The following is a 22,821-nucleotide window of genomic DNA, read 5'->3' on the forward strand; positions in this document are numbered from 1 at the left end:
TTGGCTAAGTAATAAAATCATTTTATAGCACAATTATGAAAGCGGCAATACCAACTATGTGTTGATTTTTCAGTTTTTTTCTTTTTCATATAAACCAGTTTTTATTATCAAAATATTGGGATTTGGGTTTTTTTATACTTATTTTTTTTTACACTTAAAACATATATTTATTTATTTTTGCTATACAATTTAGTCCTTTAAGAGGACTTATATGTGATCCTTCAATCACATTGATAATACATTACACAACTTATATTATACTGTGCGTTACTAAGCCTATCCGTGTTTGACCGACAAGTGGCCTGTGAGTGCCGGCACCAGCGGGTTCCCATAGGCTGCTGTGTATGACAGTGTCTGCCCCTTCTCCGCACTGTACATGTATGGCATAGTGTGGTAGGTAACACCACAGACATGTATGAAGAGGTGCGTGAACAGGCTCGGAATGGCCCGCAGGAGAACAGGTGAATCCCCCGGTAGGCCCCTGTGCAGGAGTGGGCCCCCCAGCCTTCTGTAAAAACAGTAGTTGGCACAAAAAAACTGTATTCTTTATCTAGTAAATTGCTGCTTCTTATCAACCATTTAACAAATTACTTAGCCTTATGTATAAAGGTTTTGTGATAAAGGGTAATGCAATATCTGCATGTAGTTGAAAAGGGGGCCCTCAAACCCAATGTTACTAGTGGGCCCTTGGAATCCCAGTCCGACACAGTGCGTGAAGCTATCTTTGGTATATCATAGTAAAGAGCTAGATAAGCTAAATCCTTACACATTGGCATGAAGTTGGTCCTCCATTTGCAGGTACAACAGCTTCCACTCTTCTGGGAAGGTCTTCTATGAGATTTTGGAGGTGTCTGTGGGAATTTTTGCCCATTCATCCAGAAGAGCATATGTGAGATCAGACGCTGATGTTGGACAAGAGGATCTGGCTTTCAGTCTTTGTTCTAATTCATTCTCAAAGTGTTGGATGGGGCTGAGGCCAGGACTTTGTTCTTCCACACCATACTCACCCATCTATGCCATTATGGATATTGTTTGGAAGTTGAAATCCTACAATTGTTTAAAATGTCTTTATATGCTAAAGCATTAAGATTTCCCTTCATTGGAACTAAGCGACCAAGGTTGACCCCTAAAATACAACCCCAAACTAATATGCCTCCTCCACCATACTTTAAAGTTTGCACTTTGCAGTTAGGCGGGTAATGTTTTCTTGACATTTGCTAAACCCAGTCTCCTCCATCAGGTACCAGATAGAAATGTGTGATCCATCACTGCATGGAACACATTTCCTCCAGAGTCCAGGAGTGGCGACTTTACACCACTCCATCCAACACTTCACATTGTGCTTGGTGATGTAAGGCTGCATGCAGCTGCTAGGCTATTATGATTCTCCCAGCAGGAGCTCAGTTTTTGTGCTGATGTTAATGCCAAAGGAGGTTTGGACTCGGCAGTTATGTAGTCAGCAGAGCGTTGGAGACTTTCATACACTATGCGTCTTACAACTTGGCACCCCTGCTTTGTAACATTACGTGGTCTCCACATCATGGCTTTGATTCTTTCCACTTTTCAATAATATTACTCACAAATGATTAAGGAAGACGTAGTATTGAAGAAATGTCATGAACTGACTTGCTACACCGGTGGCTCCTATTCCTGGGTCACACTGGCATCATTGAGATCTTTGGAAAGAGCCAAACACGTTAGTAAAGGCAGAGAGCATGGCGAGGAGCCAGATATTAGAACCCTGTGGGAATGGGGCTGAAAAACCTGAATTCAGTCATTAAGAAGAAGGTCCCAATACTATTGTCCTTGTAGTGGATCTGCAAATACTGTGGATAGGAAAACAACTGTTAATCAGCCGTGGCTGAGCAGAGGTTTACATTATGCTTATTGAAACATTGGTAAGTATGGTGGACACAGTACCATAAGTCACATAATACAGCTATTAACATCGCAGAATATTTCATCTAACAGATACAAAAATGTGTTTTTAAACTGCATATAAAAACAACATAAGTACATTGTACAGGGTGAATATTGTTTCCTGCAGACGACCCCACTTTTACAGTTTCCATAGCGCACATGCAGCCTATTTGTCATTGTGTGTTTCACTTGTAGTGCTGAGATTAGAGGTTAACATTCCTACAGACATTTTGGTAGATCACATAACTAAGCCTTCTGTCACTGTACAGTATGCTCTGTGCTCACTTGTATCCCACCAGCCAGAATTATAGCTACTATTTATTATACTATTTTGTTTGGTGTATTAACTGCCCATTTGACACTTGTACAAACATTCCCCACTTTTAAAACGGGACCTCTTTAAAAGGGTTGTCCGGTCCAAATCGATAAGTCTGCAGTCACTGTGAGTGACTGCAGACCTATAAATGGCCTCCAGCCAGCGTCGGACTGGAGCACCTTGAGCCCACCAGAGCAAATCATTCTTGGGGCCCACTATGTAGCTACATAGAAATAGATACAAGACCACCAATTGTGTGGTAAAAAGCGCTAATATCAGGGTATAATATAAGGTAGTACACGTCTTAATTATGTACCAAGGGTTGAGGTAGCCCCCTCACAGAATATAATGTAGCCCCCTCATAAAATATAATGCAGTCCCCTCTCATAGAATATAATGCAGCACCCTCAGGTATAACGCAGTCCCCACCATAGAATATAATATAGCACCCTCATAGGGTATAATGCAGCCCCACTCATATAGTATAATGCAGCCCACCACAGAATATAATGTAGTCCCCTGAGAGAATGCAGCCCCACCACAAAATATAATGTAGCCCCCCATAGAGTACACTGTAGCCCCCTCATATAGTAGGATGTAGCCCCCATTAATATAATGTAGTGTAGTCCCCTGAGAATAATGCAGTCCCCCACAGAATATAATGTAGCCCCCTCATAAAGTATAATGCAGCCCCTCTCCACCCCCATCATTGTCCTCATCACCACCTCCATCATTGCCTTCTCCCCTCCACCCCTATAATTCTCCCCCACCACCTCCATCACTGCCCATTCCACAACCTGCCTCATTGCCTACTCCCCGCCATCATTGTCCATTTCATCACCTCCATCATTGCCTCCCCCACCACCATCATTGCCCATCACCTCCATCATTGCCTCCCCCACCACCATCATTGCCCATTTCATCACCTCCATCATTGCCTCCCACCACCAACATTGCCTATCACCACCATTATTGCCCATCACCTCCATCATTGCCTCCCCACCATCATTGCCTATCACCTGCATCATTGCCCATCACCTCCATCATTGCCTCCCCGCCACCATCATTGCCCATCACCTCCATCATTGCCTCCCCACCATCATTGCATATCACCTCCATTGCCTATCACCACCATCATTGCCCATCATCTCCATCATTGCCCATCACCTCCATCATTGCCTCCCCCACCATCTTTGCCTATCACCTCCATCATTCCCTATCACCTCCATCATTGCCCATCGCCTCCATCATTGCATCCCCCACCACCATCATTGCCTATCACCTCCATCATTGCCTCCCAACCATCATTGCCTATCACCTCCATTGCCTATCACCTCCATCATTGCCCATCACCTCCATCATTGCCTCCCCCACCACCATCATTGCCCATCACCTCCATCATTGCATCCCCACCATCATTGCCTATCACCTCCACCATTGCCCATCACCTCCATCATTGTCTCCCCCCACCACCATCATTGCCCATCAGCTCCATCATTGCTTCCCCCCACCATCATCATTGCCCATCACCTCCATCGTCTCCCCCACCAATATCATTGTCCTTCACCACACACACACACACCTCACCGCAGCTCATCACACACACACGCAGGCATACACACACACTCACACACGCAGGCACACACACGCAGGCACACAGCACAGCTCACCTCCCCACAGCAGCAGCTCATCCCAGCAGCCTCTTCCTCACTGGAAGCTTTCTGTCTGAGACAGCACGCTGGATGATGCCGTCATCAAGCTGGGCTGTATTAGACAGGAAGCAGGACGCCAGGAGGTGAGCTGCTCTATGTAAGCCTGTGTGCCTGCATGTGTGTGTGTATGTATGTGGTGCGGTGCTGTGTGTGGTGCTGTGTGTGTGTGTGTGTGCGGTGCTGTGTGTGTGGTGGTGGGGCTTTACATGCGGGCAGTGTTAGCTAACGCTGCTCGCTTTTAAAGAGAAATGGTATTCACGCCTCTCCACACCCATAGGGGTGTGGGGAAGCGTGAATATTAATTTTGCTGTAGCAGCAGGGACAGGATCCTGTCTCCAGCTGCTGCTACGCTGGCACAGGGCGGGCCCCCTTGACTCAGGGGCCCCATAGCCACTGGCTGGGGGCCCCTGGAGCAGTGATGCCCTAGACAGCTGCTGGCCGGTATGCCAGCAGGTGTCAGTGCCTGGGCCCACCGGAGAATCCTCCGGTTCTCCGGTGGGCCAGTCCGAGCCTGCCTCCAGTGCATGCACTGTGTGCAGCGGGGAGTCACTGGTTTCTAAACCAGAGGGTATGTATGCATACTCCTGTCCAGTGGGCGTGGCCTTGGTCTCCATACTCTTATATGGAGTGAGGCCACGCTCTCTAGTTGGCCTTGTCACTAGTTGGTATGGGAGCAAGGCCGCCCTCACTGTCTGGGACAGAGTGACTGCAGACCTATAAATGGCTCCCAGCGCACGCACTGTGCACTGAGGGGAGTTGTCAGTTTCTAAGCCAGAGGGTAAGTGTACATACTCCTGTCCAGAGCCCGTCCAGTGGGCGCGGCCTTGGTATTCATACCCTTATATGGAGTGAGGCCACGCCCCCTAGTCGGCCGCGTCTCTAGTTGTGGCGCGGCCTCGGCTCAATACAAGTGTATGGGAGCGAGGCCGCCCCCACTTTATGGAACAGAGTGACTGCAGACTTGGATTTGATTTGGACTGGACAACCCCTTTAAGTAATGTGTGCCAACATAGCATCCTGCCTGCTTATGCACATTTGCACTACCTGTTTAGGAAAATAAATAAATAAATTATCTCCAGTAAATGTACTCAACTCCTTCATTTCCTTAAGGGTTCAACTTTTTCATTCTGAAAGATAGTTGAAAAGTGTCTGTCTAAACTTGGAGTCTTAATTCCACTAATTCTGTGTAATACAATATACTTTTCTTACATTTTGGTTTTATAAAACTTGATTTTAATAAACCAGTTTTTCTTAGAAAATAAATAAAAAAGCTTAAAATATTCTAGAATTACAGTCTATTAATTTTTGTGGTGTAGCAGAGTAAACACATTTTTATCGTTTTTTATTTATAACGTTAGACTTTTTATCGCTTGTTTTAAAATTCTTGTGGATTTAAAGGGTTAAGGCTAAGCAGTAGTAAGCTTAAAAAAAAAACAAAAAAAAAACAACCCTAACCCCTGTGTGAAGTAAGCAAAGAGAATTCTCCCAAGGCAGTCGTACAGTTATGGATGGGTCACGTGCTTAGGAAATCATTCCCATAGGATCAAGTGTAGGATTTTGGCTATTACTTGACAGCATGAATCCAAACAGTTCATTTCCACCATAATAGCGTTCTGTATATATCATGGAAACAGCCAAACTGTTGACGACAGAGCCACCTCTTTCCCAGGAGAAGACGCAGACAATGGTGCACTTATTACAATGTATGGCACAGCCCAGTGCTCCGCTATGTACTCTATAGAGTAGATGGAAATACCACTGGGACGTTTCCTCTGTGTAGTAATCTGAATGCCATTTCCCACTCTTTCGGAAGTGTTTGCTGCATTTTACCACTAGCAGAACTTGTCAGACATGTTTTAAGAAGTGTGAAGGTGTTTGGCTTTTCATATTTAACTATGTAGCAGCATGTCACAGCGTACTGGCACGTAATTTTACATATGTTTTTCCCGGTTATGTCATTGGTGTGCAAAACAGAACCTTCTAACATATACATGACAATTGTCTTCAGTGTCCATCATAGAAGGTTAGTCTAAGGCAATGTTCCCCAACTCCGGTCCTCAAGAGCCACCAACAGATCATGTTTTCAGGATTTCTTTAGGATGGCCCAGGTGATGGAATGCTTGCCTGTGCAGGTACTACAATTCTCACCTGGGCAATTCTAAGGAAATCCTGAAAACATGATCTGTTGGTGGCTCTTGAGGACTGGAGTTGAGGAACACTGGTCTAAGGGAAGCAGTGTCGGAGTGGCCAAAGGTCCACCAGTAACCAACTCCAGGGCCCCACTTTTCAACTACATACAAATGTGACCTTATCCTCAATGACAAAGTTATATAACAATGGACTGGGCAGATTGTTAAGTTAATAAGATGCTGCCTTTGACTGTACACAAAGAGTATATTGTGACAAGTACTGCTCATGTAAGAGGGTCATGGCCTACTCTTGCACAGGGGCCCACCAGATGATTCTCCTGCTCTCCTGATGGCCAGTCCAAGCCTCAAGGGAAGTGATTAGTATTGTCCAGCTGTAGATGTTAGATTAATGCTCTACAGTACTTTCCATACAAATGGAGCGCCCCCACACCGCCGCAGGGCCGAGGGGTACCCGGAGCCGGGCCTCTGGGATCTCAGTCCTGGGGTTGTCACGGTGGCTAGACCCGGTCCGTGGCCCTGTCTGTCAGTGGGGGACGTCCGTTGCAAATAGGTGCTGTTAACGGTGGTATAGCGGTGCAGTTGTGGGGTGCAGGTCGCGGTAAATAACGAGGACACCAGGTTGCAGTCTCTTTACCTCTTTACTGGAGATCTCTCGGTCCTCAGTCCAGAATCCGGTCCACCAGGCTGCGCAAGTCCGGCCGGTCCAATGGCACTTCCAGAGTTCTCCTCACAGGTGGAAATCAGTGCCTTCCTTCTTAGCGCTTTGTGTTGTAGTCCTTCCCTGCTGTGCTTACGGAAAGTACCCCACAACTGTTGTGTCTGTTTCTTAAGTTCCCTCACAACTCGATTAACTGATCTTCTGCTAATCTTCCGTCCCTTCCTGATGTTACAGTAAGAACGGCACCCGTTTGTCAGGTAGGCCTGGAGTTCTTCCGGGACCCTAGAGACGCCCCTCTCCCGCAATTGCCCCCCAAGACTTCATAGGTGATATGTGGTAGACAGCCCGCCTGAGACTGACTGTCCTGCCGCTGTTTGGAGTATGGCTTAAAGCTGTATATTATTCCACTCCCTCGGCGTTCCGGCCACCGGTAATGCGCCTCAGCAAGGTGCTGCCTCTTTCAACAAAACCCCTGCTGGTATTCTCCTTCTGCTCGATTTCGTTTCTCACTCAGCACAATCTATCTCGCTTCTAATCCTTTCTTAGGGCACCGCCGCTATTCTGAGCAGGCACGGTCCCGTTACGTTCTTTCAATGCCAAGCCTCTGCCAGGATCCCACCCCTGGCAGAGACCCTACTGTCTCTACCTCCACAACACCCTCTCTCACTAGGTGTTGCTTCGTTCGATCCAGTCAGCTTTCTCTTTCTAACTTCCTGCCTGACCCCCAGTTTACCCACTATGGTGGGGAGTGGCCTAATGAATAGAACCCTTAGCTCCCCCCGGAGGCCCTGCTGTGAAACATATTGGTGTCTGTGATACCTGGTCAGATGAACTCCTTCAGTGCCATCGAACGCACCATGGCTCCCCATAGTGGCGGATCCACAGTACTGCAACGACCAGGACTCTGGGGCGCTGCACTAATAATGCCAAACTTATGGATTATTGGCATATTCTTGTGATGTTTTTTGCTTTGCTTTAGACAGCACAATGTAAAGGAGTCTGTACAGAGATACAGGTAAATCTCAGTAAATTAGAATACTTTATAACACCAGCTTGAAAAATGATTTTAAAATACGAAATGTTCGCCTACTGAAACGTATGTTCAGTATATGCATTCCAATTCAATTCCACTTGTATTCATTTACTCATCTCTGCCTGTAACCCTGCGGTACAGAGCCACTTGTCATACCATCATTTAGAGCTCTATATTATGGAATAATAAAATGAGGTGTAGTAGGACCCCACAGAGTGTTGCATTATGGCTCTGTAAAACACAAAAGGTTTGCAAGAGGCAAATACATGGTACATAGGGAAATGTAGAAAATATTATGCTATAAGGGTATACCCATCTTAGCAAGCGATGGCATTTCTCTAGATGTGACCATTTATTGACCTCAAAGGGTCCAATCTCTGAGACCACCATAATCCTGAGAATGATGGTGACACAGGACTACTTTACTGCTGTATTCTCTTTCAGTTTTTTTTTCTCTGCTCGTTGTAGTTTTCAGCTTTCAGCAGAATTATCTGCACTCAGACATTATGTGAGAGTGAAGTGTTTCACTTGGGACGTTCAGCAGCCATTATCTCAATCATCACAAATATGGAGGCTACAGAAAAGAACCGACACAGACAAAACTGAAAGGTCATACTGCACAGTCTAGAGAGAAACCACATACATTTCAACAAACTGTAGCGATTAATACATTGCCATCTCCTGTGCTCGACAGTCCATCAAGGATAAGTTTGCAGCTGTTTATACTCCTCCAACCCTGGCCACCCATCTGATGCCGGCAACACTGACTTGAACTGAGCCACAATGAATGCTCCCATGCTGAAGAAAAACTGCAAAAGGGATGCAGTAGTGCTGTGGTCCCTTACCTCAGGAGGATCGGTGGAGGTACAGAGGTTAGACACAGTGTGAGTTGACTTCAGGTCCATTATGGCGTTCTGTTCAGCATTGTATCTGTATACTGAGGAGATTGCTCATTCATCTGTTTAGTGTTCGCATACACATAAAAATGAAAAATGTAAATCACCCTGGCAGAATTTTTGCTTTCTTGACCTTTTTCAGAGAATATGAATGATAACACCAAAACTCTACACTGATGGTTAGTGGTTGGATGAAGCCATTTATTGTCAAACTACTGTGTTTTCTCTTTTTAAATCATAATGACAACCCAAAACATCCAAATGACCCTGATCAAAAGTTTACTCACCCCATCTCTTAATACTGTGTATTTCCCCCTCTCAGGCTGGTTTCACACTTGCGTTTTGATCTGCAGCGTTTTTAAAAAAAACGCATATGGTGAAAAAACGCATGAAAACGCATGCAAACGGTGCGTTTTTTAGACGCATGTGTTTTTGCGGCAAAAAAAAAAACGCGTCAAAACGCGGCGTTTTCCCGCGTTTACATGCGTTTTTTCCCGCGTTTGCGTTTTTGAAACGCATGCTGAGAAGTGTGTGACAGCTGCCAATCATCAAAATCAACTAGAAAACACACTATTAATAGAATTAGCTAGGGTTAGGGTTACGATCCCTAGGGTTAGGGTTAGGGGTAGCTTTTTATTAGAATGTCCTGGTCACCAGGTCACTGATAAGCCACCCCACAACATCAAGGTGATAAAGGGATCCAAACCCTACCCCTAACCCTAACCATAGGGATCCAAACCCTAACCCTAACCCTACCCCTAACCCTAACCATAACCCTTGGGATCCTAACCCTAACCCTAACCCCAACCATAGGGATCCAAACCCTAACCCTACCCCTAACCCTAACCATAACCCTTGGGATCCTAACCCTACCCCTAACCCTAACCATAACCCTTGGGATCCTAACCCTACCCCTAACCCTAACCATAACCCTTGGGATCCTAACCCTAACCCTAACCATAGGGATCCTAACCATAACCCTAACCATAACCCTAGGGATCCTAACCCTAACCCTAAGGGTTAGGATCCTAACCCTAACCCTAAGGGTTAGGGTTAGGATCCCTAGGGCTAGGGTTAGGGTTAGTATTCCTAGGGTTACTAGGGATCCTAACCCTAACCGTTACCCTAGGGATCCTAACCCTAACCCTAACCCTAACCCTAAGGGTTAGCATCCTAACCCTAACCCTGAGGGTTAGGGTTAGGATCCCTAGGGTTAGGGTTAGGATCCCTAGGGTTACTAGGGATCCTAACCTTAGGGTTAGGGTTAGGGTTAGGGTTTGGATCCCTATGGTTAGGGTTAGGGTTTTCTTGTTTTTTTTTGTGTTTTCTTGTGTTTTTCTATAAAAATGCATGCGTTTTTAATGCAAACAAACGCATGTGCTTAAAAACGCATGCGTTTACATAGACAGCAATGCATTTTTTTGCCGCGAAAAAACGCATGCGTTTTTTCGCGGCAAAAAAACGCCGCTAGAAATTACAACAGGTTGCATTTCTGCAAATGAACGCACGCGTCAAAAACGCATGCGTTGCCAAAAACGCGTCAAAACGCATGCATTTTTAATGTTAAGTATAGGGAAAAAAACGCATGCGTTTTTTTGCGTTTTTTAGCGCTAAAACGCAGCTTACAAAAACGCAAGTGTGAAACCAGCCTCACATCAACGACAGCTTGAAGTCTTTTGTGTTAGTTGTGGATGAGGTTCTTTATTTTCTCAGATGGTAAAGCTGTCCACTCTTCTTGGCAAAAAGTCTCCAGTTCCTGTAAATTCCGGGGCTGTCTAGCATGAACTGTGCACTTGAGATCTCCCCAGAGTGTCTCAATGATATTGAGGTCAGGAGACTGAGATGGCCACTCCAGAACCTTCACTTTGTTCTGCTGTATCCATTGTATATTGTTATTTAAAAGTATTAATATTATCCTTTGTTTTTCTATTAAATCAGTTTTGCTGATGATGCCTTCAGTGCTTTACTGTTGACTTATCAGCCACTTTTGAACCTTTGGTGTGAGGCTCGATTATCTCTATAACTACAGGTCCCTTTCAGATCTTCCACCATGTGGCTACATGTTTGTACTTTTTATTACTCTGCTAATACAGTAAATTTACGTGCAGTCCTATGTCATAAACCAGATAATAAATTGTGGTATCACCACGCATAGCAACATGTGATAAGGTCTGTTAAATATTGGAAATGAATCTGCTTGTAAAATCCCACACCCCCTCAGAACCACCATAAGGTTCAGGCTATAGAGACATAACCAAATGATTTGTGTCTCTTTCCATCCACGTCTATGTGCTGTACAGCAGATAAGGTCCATGTCCTTAATGTGACCTCATGTGCAGATAAGATGCATACATTACTACTTAATACTTTACTGTTTGCTCTCTATCTACAAAATATTCCTGTTCCTGATTACTTCCAGGCTCATAACTTGTTCATTCCACTGATGGTATTTGAAACAAGTATGTAGTAATTTACAGTGATCTGTACAGACAGGTAGGGGCTCTGTAGAGAAAATCAGAATGTCTCTTGGTGTTGGTTTAGGACACTCCTCAGGGCCCGGAGTTGGCTTATGTAGTTGTGTATGTGACATTGGAATGAGTCTTTGCAGGTTGACACCTATGAGGAAAGGCCTTGAGATCCACAAGAATTTCCTCTCTGGTACATACCGTACATGTTATTTACTCTTTTCATCTATTGTACTTACACCCTTCCATTATGGTACATTCATCCTTCCATTATGGTATACACATTATTCTTCTATGGTACATTCATCCTTCCATTATGGTACACACTATTCTTCTATGGTACATTCATCCTTCCATTATGGTACACACTATTCTTCTATGATACATTCATGCTTCCATTATGGTACACACTATTCTTCTATGGTACATACATCTTTTCATTATGGTACACACACTTTTCTTCTATGGTGCATTCATCCTTCCATTATGGTACACACATTATTCTTTTATGGTACATTCATCCCTCCATTATGGTACACACATTATTCTTATATGGTACATTCATCCTTCCATTATGGTACACACACTATTCTTCTATAGTGCATTCATCCTTCCATTATGGTACACACACTATTCTTCTATGGTACATTCATCCTTCCATTATGGTATACACACTATTCTTCTATTGTACATTCATCCTGTCATTATGGTACACACACTATTCTTCTATGGTACATTCATCCTGTCATTATGGTACACACACTATTCTTCTATGGTACATTCATCCTTTCATTATGGTACACACACTATTCTTCTATGGTACATTCATCCTTCCATTATGCTACACACACTATTCTTCTATGGTACATTCATCCTTCCATTATGCTACACACACTATTCTTCTATGGTACATTCATCCTGTCATTATGGTACACACAGTATTCTTCTATGGTACATTCATCCTTTCATTATGGTACACACACTATTCTTCTATGGTACATTCATCCTTTCATTATGGTACACACACTATTCTTCTATGGTACATTCATCCTGTCATTATGGTACACACACTATTCTTCTATGGTACAATCATCCTTTCATTATGGTACACACACTATTCTTCTATGGTACATTCATCCTTCCATTATGGTACACACAGTATTCTTTTATGGTACATTCATCCCTCCATTATGGTACACACATTATTCTTCTATGGTACATTCATCCTTTCATTATGGCACACACACTATTCTTCTATGGTACATTCATCCTTCCATTATGGTACACACACTATTCTTCTATGGTACATTCATCCTTTCATTGTGGTACACACACTATTCTTCTATGGTACATTCATCCTTCCATTATGGTACACACAGTATTCTTTTATGGTACATTCATCCCTCCATTATGGTACACACATTATTCTTCTATGGTACATTCATCCTTTCATTATGGCACACACACTATTCTTCTATGGTACATTCATCCTTCCATTATGATACACACACTATTCTTCAATGGTACATTCATCCTTCCATTATGATACACACACTATTCTTCTATGATACATTCATCCTTCCATTATGGTACACACGCTATTCTTCTATGGTACATTCATCCTTCCATTATGATACACACACTATTCTTCTATGGTACATTCATCCTTCCATTATAGTACACACATTATTCTTCTATGGTACATTCATCCTTCCATTATGATACACACACTATTCTTCTATGGTACATTCATCCTTCCATTATGGTACACACACTATTCTTCTATAGTGCATTCATCCTTCCATTATGGTACACACACTATTCTTCTATGGGTCATTCATCCTTCCATTATGGTACACACACTATTCTTCTATGGTACATTCATCCTTTCATTATGGTACACACACTATTCTTCTATAGTGCATTCATCCTTCCATTATGGTACACACACTATTCTTCTATGGTGCATTCATCCTTCCATTATGGTACACACACTATTCTTCTATGGTGCATTCATCCTTCCATTATGGTACACACACTATTCTTCTATGGTGCATTCATCCTTCCATTATGGTACACACACTATTCTTCTATGGTACATTCATCCCTCCATTATGGTACACACATTATTCTTCTATGGTACATTCATCCTTTCATTATGGCACACACACTATTCTTCTATGGTACATTCATCCTTCCATTATGGTACACACACTATTCTTCTATGGTACATTCATCCTTCCATTATGGTACACACACTATTCTTCTATGGTACATTCATCCTTCCATTATGGTACACATACTATTCTTATATGGTACATTCATCCTTCCATTATAGTACACACATTATTCTTCTATGGTACATTCATCCTTTCATTATGGTACACACACTATACTTCTATGGTACATACATCTTTTCATTATGGTACACACACTTTTCTTCTATGGTGCATTCATCCTTCCATTATGGTACACACATTATTCTTTTATGGTACATTCATCCCTCCATTATAGTACACACATTATTCTTATATGGTACATTCATCCTTCCATTATGGTACACACACTATTCTTCTATAGTGCATTCATCCTTCCATTATGGTACACACACTATTCTTCTATGGTGCATTCATCCTTCCATTATGGTACACACACTATTCTTCTATGGTACATTCATCCTTCCATTATGGTATGCACACTATTCTTCTATTGTACATTCATCCTGTCATTATGGTACACACACTATTCTTCTATGGTACATTCATCCTTCCATTATGGTACACACACTATTCTTCTATGGTGCATTCATCCTTCCATTATGGTACACACATTATTCTTATATGGTACATTCATCCTTCCATTATGGTATACACACTATTCTTCTATTGTACATTCATCCTGTCATTATGGTACACACACTATTCTTCTATGGTGCATTCATCCTTCCATTATGGTACACACATTATTCTTCTATGGTACGTTCATCCTTCCATTATGGTACACACACTATTCTTCTATGGTACATTCATCCTTTCAATATGGTACACACACTATTCTTCTATAGTGCATTCATCCTTCCATTATGGAACACACACTGTTCTTCTATAGTACATTCATACTTCCATTATGGTACACACACTATTCTTCAATGGTACATTCATCCTTCCATTATGGTACACACACTATTCTTCTATGGTACATTCATCCTTCCATTATGGTACACACACTATTCTTCTATAGTGCATTCATCCTTTCATTATGGAACACACACTATTCTTCTATAGTGCATTCATCCTTCCATTATGGTACACACACTATTCTTCAATGGAACATTCATCCTTCCATTATGGTACACACACTAATCTTCTATGGTACATTCATCCTTTCAATATGGTACACACGCTATTCTTCTATGGTACATTCATCCTTCCATTATGGTACACACACTATTCTTCTATGGTACATTCATCCTTCCATTATGGTGCACACGCTATTCTTCTATGGTACATACATCCTTTCATTATGGTACACACATTATTCTTCTATGGTGCGTTCATCCTTCCATTATGGTACACACACTATTCTTCTATGGTACATTCATCCTTCCAATATGGTACACACACTATTCTTCTATGGTGCATTCATCCTTCCATTAGGGTACACACATTATTCTTATATGGTACATTCATCCTTTCAATATGGTACACACACTATTCTTCAATGGTACATTCATCCTTCCATTATGGTACACACAATATTCTTCTATGGTACATACATCCTTTCATTATGGTACACACATTATTCTTCTATGGTGCGTTCATCCTTCCATTATGGTACACACACTATTCTTCTATGGTACATTCATCCTTCCAATATGGTACACACACTATTCTTCAATGGTACATTCATCCTTCCATTATGGTACACACAATATTCTTCTATGGTACATTCATCCTCCCATTATGGTACACACATTATTCTTCTATGGTACATTCATCCTTTCATTATGGTACACACATTATTCTTCTATGGTACGTTCATCCTTCCATTATGGTACATACACTATTCTTCTATGGTACATTCATCCTTCCATTATGGTACACACACTATTCTTCTATGGTACATTTATCCTTCCATTATGGTACATACACTATTCTTCAATGGTACATTCATCCTTCCATTATGGTACACACATTATTCTTCTATGGTACATTCATCCTCCCATTATGGTACACACATTATTCTTCTATGGTACATTCATCCTTTCATTATGGTACACACGCTATTCTTCTATGGTACATTCATCCTCCCATTATGGTACACACATTATTCTTCTATGGTACATTCATCCTTTCATTATGGTACATACACTATTCTTCTATGGTACATTCATCCTGTCATTATGGTACACACACTATTCTTCTATGGTACATTCATCCTTCCATTATGCTACACACACTATTCTTCTATGGTACATTCATCCTTCCATTATGCTACACACACTATTCTTCTATGGTACATTCATCCTGTCATTATGGTACACACAGTATTCTTCTATGGTACATTCATCCTTTCATTATGGTACACACACTATTCTTCTATGGTACATTCATCCTTTCATTATGGTACACACACTATTCTTCTATGGTACATTCATCCTGTCATTATGGTACACACACTATTCTTCTATGGTACAATCATCCTTTCATTATGGTACACACACTATTCTTCTATGGTACATTCATCCTTCCATTATGGTACACACAGTATTCTTTTATGGTACATTCATCCCTCCATTATGGTACACACATTATTCTTCTATGGTACATTCATCCTTTCATTATGGCACACACACTATTCTTCTATGGTACATTCATCCTTCCATTATGGTACACACACTATTCTTCTATGGTACATTCATCCTTTCATTGTGGTACACACACTATTCTTCTATGGTACATTCATCCTTCCATTATGGTACACACAGTATTCTTTTATGGTACATTCATCCCTCCATTATTGTACACACATTATTCTTCTATGGTACATTCATCCTTTCATTATGGCACACACACTATTCTTCTATGGTACATTCATCCTTCCATTATGATACACACACTATTCTTCAATGGTACATTCATCCTTCCATTATGATACACACACTATTCTTCTATGATACATTCATCCTTCCATTATGGTACACACGCTATTCTTCTATGGTACATTCATCCTTCCATTATGATACACACACTATTCTTCTATGGTACATTCATCCTTCCATTATAGTACACACATTATTCTTCTATGGTACATTCATCCTTCCATTATGATACACACACTATTCTTCTATGGTACATTCATCCTTCCATTATGGTACACACACTATTCTTCTATAGTGCATTCATCCTTCCATTATGGTACACACACTATTCTTCTATGGGTCATTCATCCTTCCATTATGGTACACACACTATTCTTCTATGGTACATTCATCCTTTCATTATGGTACACACACTATTCTTCTATAGTGCATTCATCCTTCCATTATGGTACACACACTATTCTTCTATGGTGCATTCATCCTTCCATTATGGTACACACACTATTCTTCTATGGTGCATTCATCCTTCCATTATGGTACACACACTATTCTTCTATGGTGCATTCATCCTTCCATTATGGTACACACACTATTCTTCTATGGTACATTCATCCCTCCATTATGGTACACACATTATTCTTCTATGGTACATTCATCCTTTCATTATGGCACACACACTATTCTTCTATGGTACATTCATCCTTCCATTATGGTACACACACTATTCTTCTATGGTACATTCATCCTTCCATTATGGTACACACACTATTCTTCTATGGTACATTCATCCTTCCATTATGGTACACATACTATTCTTATATGGTACATTCATCCTTCCATTATAGTACACACATTATTCTTCTATGGTACATTCATCCTTTCATTATGGTACACACACTATACTTCTATGGTACATACATCTTTTCATTATGGTACACACACTTTTCTTCTATGGTGCATTCATCCTTCCATTATGGTACACACATTATTCTTTTATGGTACATTCATCCCTCCATTATAGTACACACATTATTCTTATATGGTACATTCATCCTTCCATTATGGTACACACACTATTCTTCTATAGTGCATTCATCCTTCCATTATGGTACACACACTATTCTTCTATGGTGCATTCATCCTTCCATTATGGTACACACACTATTCTTCTATGGTACATTCATCCTTCCATTATGGTATGCACACTATTCTTCTATTGTACATTCATCCTGTCATTATGGTACACACACTATTCTTCTATGGTACATTCATCCTTCCATTATGGTACACACACTATTCTTCTATGGTGCATTCATCCTTCCATTATGGTACACACATTATTCTTATATGGTACATTCATCCTTCCATTATGGTATACACACTATTCTTCTATTGTACATTCATCCTGTCATTATGGTACACACACTATTCTTCTATGGTGCATTCATCCTTCCATTATGGTACACACATTATTCTTCTATGGTACGTTCATCCTTCCATTATGGTACACACACTATTCTTCTATGGTACATTCATCCTTTCAATATGGTACACACACTATTCTTCTATAGTGCATTCATCCTTCCATTATGGAACACACACTGTTCTTCTATAGTACATTCATACTTCCATTATGGTACACACACTATTCTTCAATGGTACATTCATCCTTCCATTATGGTACACACACTATTCTTCTATGGTACATTCATCCTTCCATTATGGTACACACACTATTCTTCTATAGTGCATTCATCCTTTCATTATGGAACACACACTATTCTTCTATAGTGCATTCATCCTTCCATTATGGTACACACACTATTCTTCAATGGAACATTCATCCTTCCATTATGGTACACACACTAATCTTCTATGGTACATTCATCCTTTCAATATGGTACACACGCTATTCTTCTATGGTACATTCATCCTTCCATTATGGTACACACACTATTCTTCTATGGTACATTCATCCTTCCATTATGGTGCACACGCTATTCTTCTATGGTACATACATCCTTTCATTATGGTACACACATTATTCTTCTATGGTGCGTTCATCCTTCCATTATGGTACACACACTATTCTTCTATGGTACATTCATCCTTCCAATATGGTACACACACTATTCTTCTATGGTGCATTCATCCTTCCATTAGGGTACACACATTATTCTTATATGGTACATTCATCCTTTCAATATGGTACACACACTATTCTTCAATGGTACATTCATCCTTCCATTATGGTACACACAATATTCTTCTATGGTACATACATCCTTTCATTATGGTACACACATTATTCTTCTATGGTGCGTTCATCCTTCCATTATGGTACACACACTATTCTTCTATGGTACATTCATCCTTCCAATATGGTACACACACTATTCTTCAATGGTACATTCATCCTTCCATTATGGTACACACAATATTCTTCTATGGTACATTCATCCTCCCATTATGGTACACACATTATTCTTCTATGGTACATTCATCCTTTCATTATGGTACACACATTATTCTTCTATGGTACGTTCATCCTTCCATTATGGTACATACACTATTCTTCTATGGTACATTCATCCTTCCATTATGGTACACACACTATTCTTCTATGGTACATTTATCCTTCCATTATGGTACATACACTATTCTTCAATGGTACATTCATCCTTCCATTATGGTACACACATTATTCTTCTATGGTACATTCATCCTCCCATTATGGTACACACATTATTCTTCTATGGTACATTCATCCTTTCATTATGGTACACACGCTATTCTTCTATGGTACATTCATCCTCCCATTATGGTACACACATTATTCTTCTATGGTACATTCATCCTTTCATTATGGTACATACACTATTCTTCTATGGTACATTCATCCTTCCATTATGGTACACACGCTATTCTTCTATGGTACATTCATCCTCCCATTATGGTACACACATTATTCTTCTATGGTACATTCATCCTTTCATTATGGTACATACACTATTCTTCTATGGTACATTCATCCTTCCATTATGGTACACACACTATTCTTCTATGGTACATTTATCCTTCCATTATGGTACATACATTATTCTTCTATGGTACATTCATCCTTTCATTATGGTACATACACTATTCTTCTATGGTACATTCATCCTTCCATTATGGTACACACACTATTCTTCTATGGTACATTTATCCTTCCATTATGGTACATACACTATTCTTCAATGGTACATTCATCCTTCCATTATGGTACACACACTATTCTTCTATGGTACATTCATCCTTCCATTATGGTACACACACTATTCTTCTATAGTGCATTCATCCTTTCATTATGGAACACACACTATTCTTCTATAGTGCATTCATCCTTCCATTATGGTACACACACTATTCTTCAATGGAACATTCATCCTTCCATTATGGTACACACACTAATCTTCTATGGTACATTCATCCTTTCAATATGGTACACACGCTATTCTTCTATGGTACATTCATCCTTCCATTATGGTACACACACTATTCTTCTATGGTACATTCATCCTTCCATTATGGTGCACACGCTATTCTTCTATGGTACATACATCCTTTCATTATGGTACACACATTATTCTTCTATGGTGCGTTCATCCTTCCATTATGGTACACACACTATTCTTCTATGGTACATTCATCCTTCCAATATGGTACACACACTATTCTTCTATGGTGCATTCATCCTTCCATTAGGGTACACACATTATTCTTATATGGTACATTCATCCTTTCAATATGGTACACACACTATTCTTCAATGGTACATTCATCCTTCCATTATGGTACACACAATATTCTTCTATGGTACATACATCCTTTCATTATGGTACACACGCTATTCTTCTATGGTACATTCATCCTTTCATTATGGTACACACATTATTCTTCTATGGTGCGTTCATCCTTCCATTATGGTACACACACTATTCTTCTATGGTACATTCATCCTTCCAATATGGTACACACACTATTCTTCAATGGTACATTCATCCTTCCATTATGGTACACACAATATTCTTCTATGGTACATTCATCCTCCCATTATGGTACACACATTATTCTTCTATGGTACATTCATCCTTTCATTATGGTACACACATTATTCTTCTATGGTACGTTCATCCTTCCATTATGGTACATACACTATTCTTCTATGGTACATTCATCCTTCCATTATGGTACACACACTATTCTTCTATGGTACATTTATCCTTCCATTATGGTACATACACTATTCTTCAATGGTACATTCATCCTTCCATTATGGTACACACATTATTCTTCTATGGTACATTCATCCTCCCATTATGGTACACACATTATTCTTCTATGGTACATTCATCCTTTCATTATGGTACACACGCTATTCTTCTATGGTACATTCATCCTCCCATTATGGTACACACATTATTCTTCTATGGTACATTCATCCTTTCATTATGGTACATACACTATTCTTCTATGGTACATTCATCCTTCCATTATGGTACACACGCTATTCTTCTATGGTACATTCATCCTCCCATTATGGTACACACATTATTCTTCTATGGTACATTCATCCTTTCATTATGGTACATACACTATTCTTCTATGGTACATTCATCCTTCCATTATGGTACACACACTATTCTTCTATGGTACATTTATCCTTCCATTATGGTACATACACTATTCTTCTATGGTACATTCATCCTTCCATTATGGTACACACACTATTCTTCTATGGTACATTCATCCTTCCATTATGGTACACACATTATTCTTCTATGGTACTTCCTCTAGGATACTTACACCCTTTGCCCCAATTTGTTATTGCCTTTGCACCTATTTTTTCATTTTTTTCTCTCGTTTTGAGTGCTTTGACCCTTTTTTTCTCCACTACCAAATCATTATTTTATTTGCACTTTTTAAAGTTTATTTTATATGTGCCCCTGTTTTTTATTATATGTTTTGTGAATGGAGTTTATTGTTTTCAGTTTTTGCCTGATTCATCAACTGCAGCTTTATAAAAAATCACACAGTTTAGTAAAATTCTACTGCAGTCCTCCCTGATGTAATTTTGAATACACCAGTATTTTGGTGCAATTTTTGTACTGTTTTGTGAAACGTGCAACTTTTGGCAGCAAAAAGTCACAAAAACAGTTCAAGACCATTTTTTTTTTACTTTTATAAATATTGTGCACCATTTTACAGAATATGGCACAAAACCCCCCCTGCAAATGACGAATTGGGTCCTTTGTCTATGGTACATAAATGCTTAGTCCATAGTATATACACTCTTCCTCTATGGTACATACACCTTTCATTTCTTGTACATAGATCTCTTCTTTCTCGTAGATATGTAAGAGGTTGATGGTGGACTTTAGCGACTCTCTCCCTGGTAGGTTGTTGTTATTATTTTGGGCTTGTTGGCACTATGAATTTGAACTATTCTTTTGCACTGTTTTTTACTACCGGTATATCCCGTATTTTATTACTCGGTCACATCACTGCCAGAGGAAGATAATGATTTGATTTGTGAGTTTTCAGATTTCACATGGACTTATGTTCAGTGCACTTGTCTATATTTAATTGCCTATTGAGTGGTGGCTGGCAGATGAGTAGATGGCTACAGAGGGAACATAGCCTCTGTGACTGTCCCTGGTGGAGAAGATCGGCTGCTCTTAAAGATTGATTGCTTCTGATAGAATGGATGTAGTGCTAGATGAAGATGCAAGCTCAGGCACACCAGAATAGGTGGAGAGACCAGAGACAGCGTACATCTTTGGAAAAGTTCTGATGTATCGCAATATTAAAAGAAGTGCCTCCGTAGTGGATGGCTGTAAATATGTCCATGTTGAACTGTTCCTGTTGTTTGGCTTCTTGTTGGAGAGCCTGTGAGTCCTTAGTGCACACTATGGAGGTCATAGTGACATCCATGTTGCCTACTCTGTGCACGTTCACCGTTTATCAATGGTACATATGTCGTTCCTTTATGATACACACATCCCTTCTTTATGGTACATTCATAGTTCTTTCATGAAATGTTCACCCTTCGTCTATGGTAAATACATTGTCTATCTTTTCACACATGGAACAAACCAGTGAGTATGTTTCTTGCAAACTAGATGAGTTATAGGGGATGCCAAGTTGGGCTACTGCCTAAGGCCCATGTCTGTAAATTGTCCCCATGAGCAGGAATTCCACAAAAATAAACTATAATCCCATTACAGTCTATTGTCGTAATATTTTAGAGCTCAAGTGTAGTATTATGTGGGGACCATGTGGCAAAAATATGAAGGCTCTTTAATTGAGTATTATTTGGAAACTTTATAGAAGTAGTAATCTGTACTGTATAGCGTTATTATCCTGGCACAGTTTATGGTGCTATGGGGCTTTTAGTTGGAATGAGATTACTAGAAAAATTGCCTACAAATTGCAAACAGGAGAGCTCAACTCTGCTTTTTGCCACAGGCTGCCTGCACACCACAGTCTTTTATGAGGATACTGGCCAACGTTATTATTATCAAATGT

General features: G+C 40.4%; 1 protein-coding gene across 2 annotated transcripts in view; it reads left to right on the forward strand.

Moving 5' to 3' along the window:
• The window catches only part of EPHA3 (EPH receptor A3), a 508,285-nt gene that overhangs the window by 285,401 nt on the left and 200,063 nt on the right, over positions 1-22,821 (forward strand). The window lies entirely within an intron of this gene.

The sequence above is a fragment of the Ranitomeya variabilis genome, chromosome 3 (assembly GCF_051348905.1).
Source record: "Ranitomeya variabilis isolate aRanVar5 chromosome 3, aRanVar5.hap1, whole genome shotgun sequence".
NCBI lineage: Eukaryota > Metazoa > Chordata > Amphibia > Anura > Dendrobatidae > Ranitomeya > Ranitomeya variabilis.